Source organism: Lycium barbarum, chromosome 8 (genome assembly GCF_019175385.1).
Source record: "Lycium barbarum isolate Lr01 chromosome 8, ASM1917538v2, whole genome shotgun sequence".
Lineage (NCBI taxonomy): Eukaryota > Viridiplantae > Streptophyta > Magnoliopsida > Solanales > Solanaceae > Lycium > Lycium barbarum.
Window position 1 is genome coordinate 89,682,425 of NC_083344.1, and position 15,185 is coordinate 89,697,609.

Genomic DNA, 15,185 nt, shown 5'->3' on the forward strand with positions numbered 1-15,185 from the left:
GGAAAATACGACATTTTGGGAAAACAGTTATGAATTATTAGGAAAGGAATTATGTCTTGGAGTCGTAAACATTTAACTTTTGAAAACGAGGAAGATATGAAAACATTTATGAAGCCATAATATCGGAATCATGCCTTTAGGAAGAAGGGGGCTAGCCTTAACATACCTGGAAGATAATTCTCGACTTCCAACTTACTTCCCGTCTTGCAACTCTCTTAAGAATTATTCGTAGCCTCATAATCTACATATATAACCATTCATAATATAATTAGGATCATAGTCATACGCTCGTCTTAAACACTTAATGAAAGTCCTTTTTGATTCTGTTGAAATTCGGGCAGCATTTCCCCTGTTTATGTGCCTAGCCCGAAATTTCAATTCAACAACCAACAACATCGACAACAATACCAATAGTAGTAACATCATTTCCAACACCAACATAAGCCATACAACAGCCCACACACTGTTGTCCAAATTTCTCAACCAACCAACTTGGGGTACGACTAATTAATAACTTTATTTCCATAAAGAAGCCGAAATTAATACTAACAACATCAATATCAACATCCTTAACATTCTACAAGATAAAAATATACATATATTATCCAAAATTCTCTTCAAGCCTTGATCTATAATTCAACAACATCAACACAACAAACTATAACTCTATTCTTGCAATTATTCCTTAATCAAACTTGATAAAGAGAGAGATTTGAAGATTCATACCTTGTTTTTATGAAAGTAGCAAAATCTTCAACATTTTCTTGTTCCCATGCTCCTCTAACTCCAAACGAAATTATATTCGTGACTATGCGTTGCCCGGACTTCGATTAGTACTTCGTAGCTTGAAATTTCATTCAAAATCCTCAATTTTTGGAACATTTTGGATGAAAAAAATGGGGTTTTAACCCTTTTTATGGGGTCCGAGGCGGCGCACTGTAGCTACAGTACTGTAGCGCCCCTGTTTCTGCGTCAACAGTTCAGTTTGTAACGTCTATAATTCTCTACTCTGATGTCCTATCAGCAAACGGTTTGTTGCATTACAAACAAGACTCGACGAACTTCATTTTTGGATTTTGAAACACCTTAAAACTCTATATATACTAGGAGATATGCGCCTCCAAAGTTGACTAAAAATCCTTCCAGCATTTCTCAAATTTTCGTCGAATTTATTTTCTTCAATTTGCTCGATCTCGAAATATTCCGAAACTCTCCATACATGATATTTATCACTTATTATACTAATAATGGCCATGTTCTCGTGTTTCAAAATACTTTCTCAATTACGACTTACGAGATCGTAATTCACCCTTTTTCTTCGTTGTTACGTACTTTCCATGACTTGTGCCTTTCAAAACATCATGGGACGTCTCCGACGCTCCATTAATATGGTAAGGTACATGTCATACTCATGCTCTGAAAACGCGGGGTATAACACTTACCTTTTCAAATTTGCCCCTATTAAGTGTTATGTGATCAAATCCCAATGCCTATTTAATTAGGGGTAGTTTAGTCAATTTACATATTTTTTTTCTTGGAGTGAGTATCTTCTTAAAGGGTGTGCAATGGCTAAATGGATTTTTTTTTTATCCGGAGGGAGTATTTTATAACAGTGTAGACGTGTATATGAATACCTCTTATACATTATTATACACTTTTATATAATGTTGATACATTTTCTACAGTAAGTGTATATTGTTGTATACCGTGAAAGATTGGCTATGCGAATGTAAATTACAAAATTGGCTACGTGGATGCAATTTTGTACGTTGGATTGTACATTATTGAAATTTTCCCATTTTTATAACCACGAATTTGGTGGTTTTTTCTTGATTACGTATTTCATTTACCCATTATACTGCACCCCCCCCCCCCCCACACACACCCAGTCCCCTTCATCACATCCACCTTCTCCGCCACGCACCCCACCCTCACGCACCCCATAAACTCCACCCCCCATCGCACCTACCCCCACCCACTACCCCTCGCCACCACCCATTATCCCCACCCACTACCCCTCATCACCCCCCCCCCCCCCCCACCTCCTTATTTTTTAAAGTTTCTATTTTATCCTTTACCTTGATTTTATTAATATATGTAAACTAGTTTGTAATTAAGGGTTAATGGTATTTTAGTAAACTTAAATGTTATTATACAGTACCATAAAGTCAAACCAAATAATAAAAATGTCACTAAACCACAACAAACGATATAGTCTATCCAAACATTGTATTTATTAATACAGTACAATACAATACGATATTGTACATTATGAAACCATGAGTAACGACCATCCAAACAGAGTCTAAGCTTTCTTTATGACTGTACATGTTACCATTCTCAAGAAAGGCTTTCTTTGAGTCTGCAATTTAAATGACCCACTTTGTGGGATTTTGAACATAAATACCCACTAAAAAAAGTTACAATACTACCTTTTGCATGAGAATTTCCTACGCAAAAGGACTTAACAGTTAACAGAGTTGTTAAGTCCTTTTGCGCAGGAAATTCCTGCGCAATAGGGGTTAATATAAAACATAATGCTTGACCATTTTCAAGTCAATCTTCACCTCCTCCATTTCACTCTTTCAACATACTTTAGCCCCCGAAAGTCATGTTTCAAAGCTCCGAAACGTCAAACTTTGCTATAAAATCCGATGTTTGTGAATGCGGTTATTATTGTAAGCTAAGAACATCAAGGATCCAAGATAATCCGGGTCATAGTTTTTGGCACTGTAAAGTGCCCGAAGTAAGTGTTTTTACAAGTTTTTAGGGTTTAGATTTTTTAGACATTATCTACATATTTTACTTTCAAAAATTGATTTTCTTGTAATGTTTATAGGATATGAATGGTTGCAGACATTTTCAATGGGAAGATAGCATTCCCGTGGATAAAACAGTGGCGGCGAAGTTTAAAAAGCCTCCTATTGATAGAGATACTGTGACTTCACGTATCACTAAAGATACCGTGAAGATTGACTTGCAGTTTAAGCTTATGGAAGCTCAAGAAAAAAATTGACCTTTTGGAGGTCTTGCTAAAAGAATCCAAAGAAAAACAAAGTTTTTTCAAGGCTAACCTTAGAGACACTCAACACGAGAAAAATGTTTTGAAAGAAAAACTGAAATTTTGGAAGATTATTTGTGCTATCTTGTTGTTGTTTATTACTTTTATGTATTTTTTTTATTAAGTTTATTATTTCTATGTATTTTGTTTTTTTATTTTTATGTATTTTGTTTTTACTAGTTGTACGTTTTCACGTATTATGTAATCGACACCTTTTATGTACTAATTTATTTGGGTTTTCTTTAAAATTGTGAATAGTTGAACTTTTTTTTAAGAACAACTAAGTGTTGCCTAATGTGATATATTTATTTATTACATAATTAAAAGGGGACAAAGCCTCCATAAGTTCAGACAAGCCTCCATAAGTTCAGACACCAAAAAAGTAAAGCAACAAAATCGCATCTGAAATCTAAAAAAAAAAAAAAAAACCTACTCTCTAAACTAAGCTCGTCTTCACTCGGTCTTGCAATCTCAAGATAAAATTCGTCCATATCGAAGAAGATAAGAAAGGGTTCCAGCTTGTGAAGCTCCAATTTTGTCATTTCAAGATGCTCTTCAAGGTTCAGTACTCCATCCAAAGGTAAAGTATCTTCCAAATTGATGTCTTCTCTTCTTGCCAATCATGAATTAGACAAGTATTTCACCTAGCAAGTCCGTAGTTGAACATAGAAACTCGATTTGGCTCGGATCTGATATGTTATGAAACTTGCTCTGTCATTTTGTACATATGCTTGCTTTGTTTTTGGTAAATCCTGTCTTCATAGATAATATCTCTGTTGAAATACGTATTTTCCCTCTCTGTAGCTTATTGAAACTACTTGTTTTGTCTAAAAAGCACTTATCAGCCTTTGGTTGACCCCAATTATATGCCCCTCAAGCTCTCACCAGGGACTTGGTTAACAACCACCAGGAGTATGCCTCCAGGGTCTCAGATGAACTAGTCTAGACAAAATATAACAATTACAGTGTACTAACCAGAGAGGGTCTCAAAAGCTCTTAGGATCCCAAAATTATTTCTCAATTCAACTTCATATAAACTTCCCTCTAGAACTGATATGGTTTCTGATCTTCAAATATTGTTAACTCTTCAACAGAATGAGTTTAAAAGCTAATACCACACCTTGGACAGTTATCAATAGCTGAATTACAATACCACATCAAATTCCATTGGGTCTTTCATTTCTTGAATTTTTTATTCTTAAGTTGGGTACCTGTTGCTAATCTAGGTTGAGGATTTTCCTCCCTGCACAAGGCAGTTCAGAAAAGTTGTAAAACTTTGATGTACCTGCAAAATCAAAAGCAATGTTAGATAAAAAGTCAGCAAGCATGTTCCCTTCCCTGTAAGTATGTTGTATTATCACATTAAAACTCTCCATTATTTTCTTGATTCTCCTAGCCTCTGTGATAATACACCATGGTGCTTGCCATACTCCATCAACTACATTCTTCAACAATAAAGAATCAGTCTCCAAAATTAGTGGTTGAATTTCCTGCTCCACACAATATTTCAATCAACAATAAAGAATCAGTCTCCAAAATTAGTGGTTGAATTTCCTGCTCCACACAATATTTCAATCCCTCCAATATTCCCCTAGCTTCAGCTACTACGTTGGTAGTATCTCCTATCTCTGCACATTGTGTATAAACCAAATCTCCATTCCAATTTCTAATACAAAAACCATATGAACTAGGCCCAGGATTACCCCTTGAGGCCCCATCTGTGTTGCATTTGAACCACCTTTCATATGGGAATTTCCAGTGTACAATCTTAGAAATTAAAAAGGGATTATAATTTTCTAAAAAATCAATTAGACCAGTCCAGATGAATGGAATATTATGTAACCAAGGATATCTCATCTTGGCAAGGTAGAATAAGTTGTTATTTATGTTATGAACAACCCTATTGAAACTCACTCTACCTCCTTGCCTCATTGTATTTCTCCTTTTCCACAATTCCCAAACAACAATAGATGGTAGTGCTTGAATTATAGGCTTAAGTTTCTCCCCACATTTCATTCCCCATAGTGATCTAATAACCTGATGAATCTGTACCATGTGCATGTGAATGCCTGCTGCTTCCATGAATAATTTCCATATCCTTTCGGCAAATCCTCCTGTTAGAAATAAGTGCAGAATTGTCTCTTGTTGTTGAGAATTATTGCAACAGTAGCATCTGGACACCACTTCTATCCTCATCCTTCTTAAGTTATCATCAGTTGATATAATGCCCTTCCACAACCTCCAAAGGAAAAAAAGATATCTTAAATGGAACTCTCTTGATCCACAACTGTTGGAAGTCAGCCCGTGTTTGCCACTTATGCCTTAGTAGTTGCCATGCACTATTCACTGTAAATTGCCCTAAGCTTGTGGGCATCCACCATGATCTATCCCACACGCCTTGAAGCTGCTCAATATAAACCTCTCTCTTTCTGTGCTCTGCTATATCTGTAGGAAGAGTATCTTGAATCAATTGTTCCTTCCACCTTCCATCCTCAATAAGATCTGCTACATCTTCTAATCCCCCATTTATAGGAAAATCATTAGGCACCACCCAATGCAATGGTCCTAGTTTAGTCCAGTTCTTATACCAAACATTAACAGATCCTCATTTAATTTCCCACCATATTTCATGCTCCATATCTTCTCTGGCTTCTAACATTCTCTTCCACACTTGAGTTCCCCCTTTCCATTGCACCAAATTAGGAATCATTTTCTTGCAATATTTATTCCACATGTAGTTTTCCCACAAAGTACTTGTGGTCCTAAATCTCCACCAAAGCTTAGTAAGCAGTTCTTTTGAAACATCAACTAAAGATTTGAACCCCAATCCTCCTTCCTGAATAGGTAAGCAAACATCTTTCCATGCAACCCAGTGTTTACTTCTCCCATCTTCTTTATTGCTCTAAAAGTATCTAGCAAATACCTTATGAAGCTCATTCAACACACACTTAGGAGGAGCCAATACTGATAAGAGATGTAATGGCATAGTTTGCAATACACTCTTTATTAATACTGCTTTACCACCAAAAGATAATAACTTGCCCTTCCATGAGTGCAATCTCCCTTTAATCCTCTTAATAAGATCAGAATAATACTCCTTCCTTTTCTTAGAATGAAAAATTGGACATCTTAAAGTAGATAAAAGGAAACTGACCCTTAGTAAATCTTGTGATATCAGCCACTGATTGGAATAATTCATTACCCACTTTAGAATACATATAAAAGAAACACTCTTCTCCTTGTTAATAAGTTGTCCTGAAGTTGGTTCATACCTACTCAAAACTCTCATAATACTTTGTAAATAATATGGTTGAGCAGAGGCAAATATTATTGTGTCATCAACATATGCTAAGTGATTAAGGGGATTAGACCACTTTGGCATCCTATATCCAATATAACCAGCATTATCAAAGAGAGAATTCAAAGCCCTTGATAAAATCTCAGCTGATAAAAGAAATAAAGTGGGTGATAGAGGATCCCCCTGCTTCACCCCCCTAGTGGATTGGAAAAAGCCAGTTGCCTGTCCATTTAACAAGACAGAACATCAATTATTACCTATTAAACTCCAAATCAGATTGATGAAATGTTCTGCAAATCCCATTGCCCTCAACACGTGCAAGAGATGTTTCCAAGACACCCTATCATAAGCCTTGGCCATGTCCAGTTTAATTATTACATTTGCAGGCTTTCCTCTAATTCTAATATCAGAAATTATCTCCTATATGAGCAAGATATTCTAAAAAATACTCCTCCCTTTAACAAATCCTGATTGATTTGATGAAATCAATGATGGTAAAATCTTTTCCATTTTTCCATTATTTACCCTTGAAATCACCTTCTTAATGAAATTAGATAAACTATTGGCCTTATATCCGAAAAGGTCTGAATCGGATGCCTCTTAGGAATAAGCACCAAATTAGTATGAGTGATAGATTTAGGAAGTTCAGCACCATAAAAAAAGGACAATACTACTGCATGCACATCATTTCCCATAATGTCCTAACACTGTTGATAAAACACATCTGTAAAACTGTCACGACCCGATTAGGGGCCGCGACGAGCACCCGGTGCTAGCCCACCCGGGCACCCCTTAGCGTACTTTTACACTTACATCTAGGTAAGCCACGTGATAAAACATATATTTCTATTCATTCATCATGCTAGTCCCATTGGACGATAACACCTTTATATCAACATTGGCATCTATGCCATATCAATGTACATAGGCCGACAAGGCTAATAAAATGATGTACAAAATATAGGCCGACAAGGCCAAACATATCTAACCATATACACATGTCTACGAGCCTCTAAGGAGAGTATAACATATCATATAGGCGGGACAGGACCCCGCTATGCCTATAATTATGTACACAAAAGAATAAGTACCCAAAAGCTATAGCTCCGAATGAAATGGAGCTCCGCTATGTAGTCCCTGAAAATGTAGCTATGGATCAAGTCTGCCTCCCTGTGCACCTGCGGGCATGACGCAGCGTCCACAAACAAAAGGACGTCAGTACGAAGAATGTACTGAGTATGTAAAACATGATCAATATCAACATAGAAGCATAATACACAACATAAGAAATAGCATAGGATGGGAGATCGTAATATCATCGTCATAAGCATTTCCTTGCCTTTCATGGGAACTTTCCATGTCTAATGCGTGTTTGTGCATATACCTCCTTATCCATATCCGTACCCGTATCCGTACCCATTTACGTTGCGTTCATCGCCGTCTTCATATACATAATCTTATTCATATTCGTATCATATTCGTATTCATACTCATATCTATATCATATACACAGTCATATCATATACATAGCATTTGCATAGCATACCCGATCATGAAGGATCGATGTTTCATACATACTTGGCCAACCAAGGCTCAAGGTTACACATACCTGACCCTACCAAGGCTTCAGGGTTATCCGTACCATCTGCAGAGGTGTGCGCGCGTTACATAATCATATACATATTACTTGCATATCCTGCCCGGCCTTATAAGCTCAGGGTCCCGTAATGGTCATATATAGTTACATATACATACTAGCTCATAAACATCTATACTATTAACATCACTATCGTCATCGTCATCGTTATCGTCATTCATTACATCTATCTTTATAGGCTTGCTCGTCATATGAGAAACTTAGTACAATCGTAGCATATCAAGAATCGTGAGTTCAATAGCTCGGAAGATCAAATCATTTGAAAGACATCATAGACTTGTAGAAGATTTAGATGTTTGGCCAAAGAACCATGCCTTGTGAAAGAAGGGTTAGCCTTACATACCTTTCCGTTCAACTATTTGCCACTTGTGCGTTCTCCTCCCGCGCTCACGTTTATACCTTCATTAAAGTCATACTATCATTAGGAATCGATAGCTAGCATACATGACTAAAACTAGAGAAAATCGGACAGTATCTCCTTTACTTATACGACACATTTCTCCATAGCGTATATCAACTCCCAAACGTCAATAATACATTCACAACATCATAACAATAGCCTTTATTCACCTACATTATCCTTACTTCTCATCTCACCCCAATTCATCCATATTCATGATCGCATCACACAATTTCGTTCATTCATATACAAAGTCTATTCCACATTCTCAATGTCATTTATAACATGATTAAAATCATAATGTATCAAGAATCATAACTCAACCCCAAACATTTACTCAAAAGTGACACTATTCCCACATTCATGACCCATTTCCTATTTCCTCATATAATCCAAGTGTTTCAACTTTCAAATATCTTAAACAACAAGGAAATGTCATAAAACTTACCTTAGATGGTGTAGGAATGAACCTTGGGTGCAAACACTTCACTTGAGAAAAACCCTAGTTTCACCATCTCTTGTATTTCTTACTTTGGATGAACTTTAATGGGTTTCCTACACTTGATTCACTTAGCTTGATGTAGATGATCACTAATATCTCTTGAATTTGTGTGAAATAAATGTAGAGAGATGTTTTCGAGAGAAGGGGTGAAATGTGGAAATGAAATAATGAACTCGGTCCCCTTTTTAATAACCCAAAAATTTGATCTGTCGGGACATCATACGGTTCATTATACGGGCCGTATAAATTTATACGGTCTGTATAAGGGACCGTGAAATGGACCTTACATCCACTCGTCTCTATGACCATTATACGGTTCATTATACGGGCCGTATAATTTTATACGGTCCATATAACTGACCGTATAATCTCACCAGTGAGTGATCTTTACTATGATGATTCTGCGGTCCATTATATGGTCCGTATAACATTATACGGTCCGTATAATGAGCCGTATAACCCATCAGTCTACTGAACTTATTCTCGCTACTTCGTTTGATCTCCAATCCTTATGGGATCTTCTCAACACTTGTTCAACACTTCATTAACAATTTAAGGGACGTTATAACTCTTCCCCAAAATATCATTAAGCCGTCGTCAACTTGTTACTCATAATTCTCGTCCGATACCTATCGTATGCCTTGCCTTCTCTTGGCCAACTTTCTTCCCTCATCTCTAACATCTTTGAAATCTTATCTAGAGTCATCGAATGTCATTTCTTACCGAATGTCATTTCTTACTTATGGAAATATCGTATGCTCGTACTCTTCACTAGTCTATTCACTTGCATCAACGGGAAATTTTTCGAGGTATAACAAAAACCATCTGGACCATTTGCACTGTCACCACTTAGAGCGAAAATTGCCTGCTTAACTTCTTCCTTAGTTGGGTAGGAGCATAGCTGCATATTTTGCTCATGATTAATCCGAGAAGGAATAACCCTGAGCAATTTAAAATCATTAGTATCCCCTTCCTGAGTAAATTGTGACTTGTAAAAATTAACAGTTTCAAGCTTTATTTCCTCCATAGAATCCAAACATATACCATTCCCATTCTGAATTGATTTTACTTGTAATTTCTTCCTTTTACCGGTAACATAGTTGTGAAAGAAATTGGTGTTTCTATCTCCTTCTGTATACCAAATAAAACTTGCTTTTTGCTTCCAATATTGTTCTTCTAAGCTCAGATAATATTTCAATTCAGCTTGAGCCTTTTGAAGAACAATTCTATTAATAATGCTAGGATCTTCCTCGAACAAGGTTTCTTTTACCTTCACAACTTCTTCCCTTATTTCTAATTGTTGAAAAATATCTCCATAATTCTCTCTACTCTATATGGATAAAACCCCTTTAAGATTCTTCAACTTTTGCTTGAAAGCCAAAAAAGGAGAAACTGCAAAAGGTGTTCTCCAATATTTCCTAACAGTCTCCTTAAAAGATTCATGCTTAGCCCAGAAGTTCAGAAATCTAAATGGTTTTACAAAACTGATAGCCTCTTCTCCACATGATAAGATCAATGGGGAATGATCAGACCCTGTCTTTGAAAGATGTTCCACTTCCATTTGACGAAAATTATTTTGAAATGGAAGATTTACCAGTACTCTATCAAGTCTTTTGAAAATGCAATCCTCAACAGCTCTTCCATTCCACTATGTAAAAGGACTTCCTTTGAATCCTATGACAAACAAACCACAAGAATTCACACAGAATACAAAATCTTCACACTCAGCTAATGTAACCGGTAGTCCCCCCCAATTTTTCATCCTCTGATATAATCACATTAAAATCCCCACCAACCATCCAAGGGAGTTCCATAGTACTTTCCAGATTATACATGTTATCCCACAATTCTAATCTTTCCACTTCATCACATTTGGCATACACAAAAGTAGCAATTATTTCTTTGCCAATGTCCTGATGAAATAACTTCAAAGTGATTTGTTGTTCCATATCCATCAATACTTCCCATTTCACCACATCATCCAGAAAAACCCATATCTTCCCATTAACATTAGGAATGGCAGATTCCATTCCCAATCTTCTTTTATATTTCTGAAGATGCCTACAGTTTTGAAAAGGCTCCATTAAAGCAATAATGAAACATTTGTATTTCCTTTGTAGCATGACCAACCTCTGAAAAGCCTGTTGTGTATTAACAGACCTTATATTCCATATTAGGGCCTTGATCATCATTTATGCTTAAAAGTATTAACTCTCTTTGATGCCCCCCTGGGTTGAGATTTATCTTGAGATTTTGACTGTTTTCCACTTTTTACAATTGCTTTTGGGGATAAACCAGCCTCAGTAGTGACTTTCTGAATTATTTTTGAGTTAATCTCATTCCCTTGCTCCTCTTCTATTTTCTGAGATTCCTTTATTGCCATTTGCACTTCAACTTCTGTCACTCTATGAGCCATAATGTCTTGCAACTTTTCATTTGGAGAAGTCTGCTTGTTCTGAGTACTCAACTGTTGCCCTGTTTCTATTGCTTGTACTTCCAGTACCTTTACTATATCTTTGTTGTTCACCCTTATTTCTGCATCACTAATTCTATTAACTTCTTGCATATCATCAGGTGGTTTATCTTTCAATCCTATATGCTCTTCCATGTTGTCCAAAACTTGTTCAGCTTTTGGTGCACTATTAGCCATATCATGATTTCCTGAATTATTACCATAAGAAATTAAATAATGTTCTGATTGCCCTCCACCATAATGGACCTTTGTAGATTCATAAGATTCCACCATTTTCACTGAAGACCCCTGATTGGTTTCCATTTCTTCTTCTGTGTCCTCAGTCTCTTCCACCCTTTCCCCCCACTTCTTGAGCTTTGTGGACTATCCTGATTGATTTCCATTGGCAAAGAGTAATGTACTTCCTCCTTGCCCTTATTAACCTTGCCAAAATTACTTTCCACCCATGCCTTTGAATTTTCATGTTCAGACCTTAAATTCTCCATTGATGGTTCTTCTGTTTTCCCCTGCTTCAATTCTTCCCCACTTTCTTCCTCCACAAATAAAGCATTATGAAATTGTGTGTCTTCATTATCACCTGACTGTTCTCCCTTGTTCTCTGATGACTTATTAATTATCTCCACCTCAATTTGATTACCTGAAATATCCCTTTTGCCATTGCTTGAAGTGTTGACTATAATTAATTTTAAATCAGTTCTTTCCTGTGTGTGTTTTTAGGAAAATGTTGTTGAACATCATTTGCTACTAAATTTGCAGCCTGGCTACATGTTTTCCTTGTATTGCTTGAAACATATTGTTTATCTACCTTGCTACTGCACTCCTCTTTGTTTTCTTCAGCCTTGCTATCTTTCTGAGATTCATCCTTATCCATTGCCTTCTCATTCTGATTTTCCTGTGTTTGTTTTTCAGGAAGTTGCTCATGATCTTCATTTGGTGCTATGCTATCTTCTGGAAGCCTTGTGTCAGATAAAGCAGCACACTGATTGCTTGTTTGCACTGTACTAACTAGAGTAATTTGTTTACTGCAATCAGTTGTATCACCCTTGGTAAGCATTCTAATATCTTTTACAACATTCCAGTTTCTTGAATTTCCTATCATCCTTCCACTAGGTAGAATTCTGGCAGAGTTATGATATCTCCTATACTGCTGCTTATATCTTCCATTCTCTTTCACCTTAGAATTTCTTTGTTTTTGTTTAGCCTCTACTTTCTCTTCTTTAGTATCCTTCCCCTGAAATTGTTTTCCATTAAGAATTCTTTCATTGTTGCTTCCCATCTTATCTCTATTTTGATCCTGTGAGTCTGGAATAGTTTTTGCTTCAGTCTTCTTTCTTTGATCATCCTTCACTTAAGCCAATTCAGGATTAATAATTATGCACTGCTCTTCAATGTGACCCTGTAGCTTACACTCTGTCCAATACTTGGGTAGATAAGCATATTGAATTTTCACATTGACAATCCTTATTTCTCCTGATATTTCATCCTCTATATCCATCCTCAATGAAGTGGGCAGATCTGATAGTAGCTCTACCAAAACTTTGACCTTAGAACAACTAGGTCTTGTTTTGTTGATAGTGGCCATATCAAGATGAATTGGTATTCCTACTGCAGATGCCATTGAGAACAAATATTCCTTTACAAAATAGGTTGGCAATAGATTGGGAAATGAGATCCATGCTATTGCCTTAGTAATCTCCTCATCAATTTTCAACTTGGTGTCATATATGAGTGGTCTCATCTGGTATGGATATCCATCCCTATCACTGATATAATATATTGGTTTTGATGTTAGATTCACAAAATCCTCCTATAAAGATAATCTTAAAAGCACATGTCTACTTCTGAGGAATCCAACCCTACATTCTCCTTTTATTCCACATTGTGCAGGAACAATTTTGCGAAGTTGATCCATATCCAGCCATCCATATGAGAATTTACCCACTGCAGCATACTGCAGCTTCTCAATGATATTCATCCTTTTCACCTTTTCCTCAGTCCATTTGAGATATGGCACTCCATGGAGAAAAGATATCTTCTTGATTTCAATTGGTGGCACAGTTTGTGATACTTCATTCAAAAAAGAAGGCTTCAAAAGATTTGCATATTGTATTTAGTTTCCATTTGTTTGTGTACTCGTTCCTTCCTATACTGTTGCAATAGAATTATGCTGGCCAGTCCCACCGGAGGGCTGGCCATCGGCCGTGGAGGCCATGAATTAGTATGATTTAGGGTTTTATATGAAAATAGGAGGAAAGAGTCGGGTAACTTGTTATGTGTTTTGATAACCGTTTGAATTGTTGAACTTTTTATGTATTATTAACTCTTTTTATTTTTGGTTAAAGCCACCTAAGAGGTGGTAATATATTCAAAATCAAAACAAGTTCTGTACAAAATCTGCAGAAACTGCAGCAAAAGGAAATAAGCTAACAGAAAAAACTAAAGAACTATACAAGAGGAATTGAATACTAGTCAATTGCCAAAACTTGACAAAAGTAGCAAAAATCTAGAAACTAAAATTCCATATGTCTTGATTTGCATCCATCTTTCACACCAACAAGTCTCACAGGTGGAATGGATCAAATCTCTTGAAGAAGTCTTCAGACTGTTGTGGATGAAGTTGAATCAATCTGCTAATGATGCCAATATCAGAAGCAACTAGTTTTTGTATTTGATCAGAATTAACTTGTGTGTTGTTTGCAGTAGACACTGCATGCATGAATGTACCAAAACCAAACTAATCTGTACTGCATCCCCAAACCAATCATAAAAACACCTTTAGTGGAATGAATCCTAATATTAATACCACACACTAAAGATGAGTCTATGATCAGTTTGATCCCTTCCTTGAATAATGTATTATCTTGTAACTGATCTTATTCTGAGATTTGGAACCTGTGCTTTGTCCAGATTAATGAATCTTCTACCTTGAGTTGGAACTTCATGAAAATGTCTATATTGAATAACTTTTGTACCTGCAAAATAAAAAACTAAGTTAGCAAAACAATTTGCCAAGCAGTTCCCTTCTCTCAAAACATGCTCCACTTGAACTGCTTGGTCTTTCTTCATGTGTTGGATCCTTTGAACTACTAATGATATGTTCCAAGGAACTTCCCATATCCCATCCAAGACTTTCTTCATTGTCAATGAATCAGTTTCCAAGATTACTAGCAAGAGCTGCTGATCAAAACAATATTCTAATCCTTCTTCTATAGCAACTGCTTCTGCCATAAGGTTTGTGGTGTTTGTCAATCTCTTAGCTTTTGCATCTATCAGCTCCTTCATGATTTCTAATACAGAAAGCTACTGAACTAGGACCTGGATTCCCTTTTGATGCTCCATCTGTATTGCATTTATATCATGTGCTTGGCTTCTTCCAACAGACTTGCTTACACACCAATGTCACCTTATGACTTTCCATAAACTGAATCATACATGGCTAGATTTTGGAAAATTTTGTATCATTGGATATCTCTTCTGAGCTAAGAAGTATAAACTCCTTATTATCTCGTGAATCACCTTATTATATGAGATAGATCCACCATGCCTCAGTGTATTTCTGCTCTTCCATATCTTTCACATGATCAATGCTGGAGCTGCTTGGTATAATGGTTTCGATCTGGTAACACAATGAGCATTCCACCATACCAAGATAGTCTACTTTATCTGTACCAAAGGAGTTATGATACCTGCTGCAGCTGCAAAGTATTTCCATATCTTGCTAGCCAAAGGACCTGATATGAATAAATGATCCATTGTTTCTTCCTGAATATGACAACAACAACATCTTGACACTA

The 15,185-nt window shown here is 36.4% G+C and overlaps 1 long non-coding RNA gene across 1 annotated transcript; it reads left to right on the plus strand.

Moving 5' to 3' along the window:
- Nucleotides 1-2,726: 2,726 nt before the first annotated feature.
- LOC132605129 (uncharacterized) lies at nucleotides 2,727-13,673 on the plus strand. The gene is made up of 3 exons (XR_009569050.1): nucleotides 2,727-3,641; nucleotides 12,301-12,437; nucleotides 13,279-13,673. It is a non-coding gene; the product is annotated as an uncharacterized LOC132605129 (long non-coding RNA).
- The last annotated feature ends 1,512 nt before the right edge of the window (nucleotides 13,674-15,185 follow it).